Source organism: Chanodichthys erythropterus, chromosome 10 (assembly GCF_024489055.1).
Source record: "Chanodichthys erythropterus isolate Z2021 chromosome 10, ASM2448905v1, whole genome shotgun sequence".
In the NCBI taxonomy this organism is placed as follows: Eukaryota; Metazoa; Chordata; class Actinopteri; order Cypriniformes; family Xenocyprididae; genus Chanodichthys; species Chanodichthys erythropterus.
The window spans coordinates 5766080-5770715 of NC_090230.1; positions in this window are offsets into that span (position 1 = coordinate 5766080).

Genomic DNA, 4636 nt, shown 5'->3' on the forward strand with positions numbered 1-4636 from the left:
CGTCACAACCACAACTATTGTTTGAATCCCATAGTAAAATTGACAGAATTTAAAATCTGAGACTTAGTTTTATATCAAAAGTAACCTGATCTGTCTTATCTGTCGGCGCGTTGTCTGTGTCCTCTTTGCTCTGCGATGCATCTTTCACTGTGTGCGACGTGTGGCGTGAGAACCGTGAGTTTGAATGAGAGTTGGTGGCCCTGCACAACAGTATTCTGTAGTTATGCTAAACGTTATGTAATTATATTTCACAGGTTCGACTTCATTTGTACTATGTACTCCAAAGCGCTGACTTCTTTTATTGGACTGGATCCGGGAGGGCTGCATTACAGTAATGCGCTACAGTGCCCCACTGGTTACACCGTGTTATTGCAGGCAAGAGACTATTCGACAACAAAAAATATTTGTCGACAATTTTTATTGTCGACAATGTCGACTAATCGTTTCAACCCTAATGCCAAGGTAAATTCAATTTTACATTCTATGGCACCTTTAATTATAATCCGTTGTAATTAATTCACAATATAAGCATAATTCTTGTGCACCTAGTCCATAGCGTTAGTTCTGACAGGTCACGTTAGTCAAGATCACAACAGCTGACACTCATCTGATTCACATTGACATAGGAATACAACGCCTATCACCGCAATGAATCGTTTATATATGGTCCATTCAGTATTATCAGCAGCTTTGCGCATTGCTCAAGAGCTGATTAAACGGCGGGCGAGACCACATGAAATGTAATCCGGAATTTAGCGAATTCACACATATTTCACTTCATGTTGAAGTTTTTGAACAAACACGCTAATTCACCGCATTGATTATAAGCTGCTCCATTTGGAAGTGACCTGAAACATGTTCAGATGAGATCTGCACACATCACACAAAGGGGAAGGACATCAAGAAGGATAAAGAATCCACTTCACAGCTGGCTGTATTTCACCCTCCATAAATCTCAATGTCTTCACAAAGCAAGGCTAAGTTTCCTTTTTAAACTTTCAGTGCTTCCCACATTTTGTGGATGGGAAAACATAGATTGCGATACCTGATGTGATTAAATTTCAAAGGCTATAATTGCATGTATGCGCCGCACATTTCAAAGTTAAATGAAATTAACTGTTGCACATTCTACCTGCTCACGCAGCACTCAGACTGCTTCAAGTGGTGCGCAATCAATGTAGCTACTGTGCACGCTTATGCTGATATGACTAATGGTGTTAAATATTGACAAAAGTTTACTTTATGGTATTGTAAAATATTGTAAATGGTATTAAGAATGTATATTATTATCTACCTCATTTAGGGTATTATCTTCCCCACTTTATCACATTGCTCAGGAGCTAATTGCCCTCCTCCATCCCCAGCTCCTCCTTTGTCCAGTCAGGACTTGCCCTTTTGATATTTCTCTTGATCAAACTCATTTCTTCAATTATGTTATATTAATTATAACATTTTTTATTTATTTATATTTATTTATTTAGTATTTATTAGGGCTGCAGGATTAATCGTACAATTTGAAAAAAAAAAAACCATTGAAATCGCACTTAAACAATTTATCTTAGTGCGATTATGAAATCGCATAGCTGCAAATTTTTTTTTTATGTGTGGCTTGTCCGTGAATTATGGCTCCAAATGCTAATCCATCTGAAAACATCTGAAAGTTTGAATTGCTTATAATGTGCATTTGAAAAAACAACATGCGTCAAACATCTTTCCAGACATGAGAAGCATTTATTAAACCTTGTCCAACAAAAGAAAACATTTAATAATATGTTTTACTCCAAACTCACTTCATAACAACAGTTGAGCATCCTTCTGTCAGATGAAGTAGCTTCTTACACATAATATGGCAGTCGTGTGTTTATTAATCATGTTTAATCAATCAAAACGTTTCAATCTTCTGTTTATTAAGCTACAGCAATTGTATAGGATTTCCTGGAATGACACGAGGTTATGAATGATGATTTGCAAGAACATTCTTTTCAGGAATTCTAATTCTTCTTAAGTTTTGTCTTTATAACAAGTTTTTTTTTTATTTATTTTATTTTTTTTATTAATATTCTTACATTTATTAAGTTAGAAAATAGGAAGAAAATAGCAGTTACAAAGAATCTTATTCTTAAGAATATTTCATGATTTCAAGGCCCTCATTGTAGCTAATTTTGGTGAAAAACTGGCCACTCAGACAAGAACAGACAACTAATTGACATATAAAGTGACCAATCTTGCATTGTTTTTATGTGCTGTTTGGGGGTGGGTTTATCTGTGTACAAAATCTACAAAGAATATGCAGGTTTGTGGTAATTTTTCTTGACTTCCTCATTGAGTTAACATGTTTGAATCAGGTTCAGTATACTGCCGTCCACTTTAAGGTAAACATAAGAGAGAAGTGCTTTTATTAATTTTTTTCTCAGTATTACAGGTCATTCACTACACTGGATTATAGAAGACCCATTTCATGAAATTACTAAAGGAAAAGTTGAGCGTACAAGGTCAAAGAATGCCAAAAGGGAAAGAAAAGTTAAACTGAAATTGCTATTGACGAATTTCACCTGGGAAACCGAACTCATTGAGAAAAAGCTTTGTCTTCATTTGCAACTCATTTTAAAGTCTCCGGGGTGCCCAGGAAGCTCATCAGTCCAACAGAAATTCTTGATTTTCTATTAAACACTGAGACGGATCTATCTAGTTCAGCATTTTAACTACAAACCCCAAATCAAGAAAAATTAACTATGCTCCCAAAAAGCAAATAGAGCTCCACTAGTCCGCATGCTGTGAATTACTGTTTAGTGCTAGAAGGTAAAAGAGTGGTTTATCAATAATTTTAGAGTTAATTTACATATTGGTACTTTTAAGCCTTCGGGTCCTTGTGAATTTAAGTGGAAATCTTTAAGCTTTAAAGCATATAAAACTTTAATAAAACTGTTCTGAAATTGTTGCACAGCACTCTGAAATAGTTCTGGTTTGTAGTTTGTAGATTCTTGATTGTAGCATGGATTATTTATTCTGATTGGTCAATTGTAGCACTGATTCTTGATTCTGAATGGTTGATTGTAGCATTGACTGGCCCCTACGAATGGTGTCCTCTTTCTGAAGTGCCCTTCAAGTGTGCAAATACGTTGTTTGGATCAGTTCTGTGGAATTGTTACACATCTCTCTGGAATATATTCTGATAGGCCAATTGTAGAATTGATTTTTGCTTCTGATTGTAGAATTAAGTGGTCAGACATTGTTATTTTGTTTATTTCATCATTTTTAATGGAAATGCTAAGGCCAATTCACACTGTGCTGAGAGACGACAACCAACGCAGACAATCACCAGATTACATTACATCATTACTCAGACATTCCATGACCCGATAAACGGCAATTAAACATATTTAATAAGCGAAGACAAGCGCCGACCAATGCCAGTAGATGCCCAGAGGTTACGCACTGATCCGGCAAAACCTAACAAAATGTCTGCTGGTTAAGGTCTGCGGTGTGCATTGGCCTTTACATAGCTCAATGGAATACTTGATGCTGATTGGTCGACTGTAGCACCGATTCTTGATTCTGATAGGTCAATTTATAGCATTGATTGGTCAATTTTTGTTGTTGTTTTCAACAGTTATATGGAATTGTTACACAGCACTATAGAATACTCCATTCTGATTGGTCGGTTGTAGCACTGATTCTTGATACTGATTGGTCAGTTTTAGCATTGAACTGTCAGTTTTATTTTTATCAGTTCTATAGAAGGTAACACTTTATTTCTATGGACCACTTTAGACATTCTACTTACTATTTGCAACTACATGCCAACTCTCATCTGAGTATCAGTAGAGTTGACTGACTTCTTTCTGCTAACACTTTATTTGATGCTTCTGACTGACTTTAAGTAACTTTGCAACTGCATGTCAACTTATTCTACTAACCTGAACCCTAACACCTAACAAAACTGTCTACTACAGTACTAATACTCTGAGTTGACTAGTTACTTATAGTTAGTAAGATGTCTAAAGTGTCTTAATTTAGTCTTATTTTTAAAGTACATAGGATGATAATGTTGCTAAAAAAAGAATAAAATCTTGTCGCTGGCATATTAAACAGTACCAGATGCTACTGGTCTAAAACTGAGCCAAAGTGGCAGGTGGACTCTGATTATGAGGTTGATGGTTCAATTGGAATGTTGTCAAAAATGCACCAGATGGGTTGTGTACAGTTAAAATATCTCTAACAAAAAGATACTGAAGTACTGTTATGTTAGCAAAAATACAGGAAGTTCATACAGTAGATGGGGTCAAATTTTAGCTATAGTTAGCTTTAGGAGCTAGATGCCAGTAGATGCAGCAACAATAGCATTATTCTGACAAAGAAAAACTTTGAACAGTGATCAGTGACATAAATGTCTGAAGACTAATACTAAGCATTGAGGAAGTATGGCCATTACATGGATTTGAGAGGTAATACTATCATCAAATCACAACAATATAACAATATATCAGACATTATGTAGCAACCATAAAAAGTGTGGGTCATTAATGATTCATAGAACAAATGTAACTGAAAATGCTAATCTACACCCCAGTGCTGAGTTGCATTTCTGCATTTTTTCTTTCTTTGCTTTAATCAGAGTTAAATGAGTCTATTTATT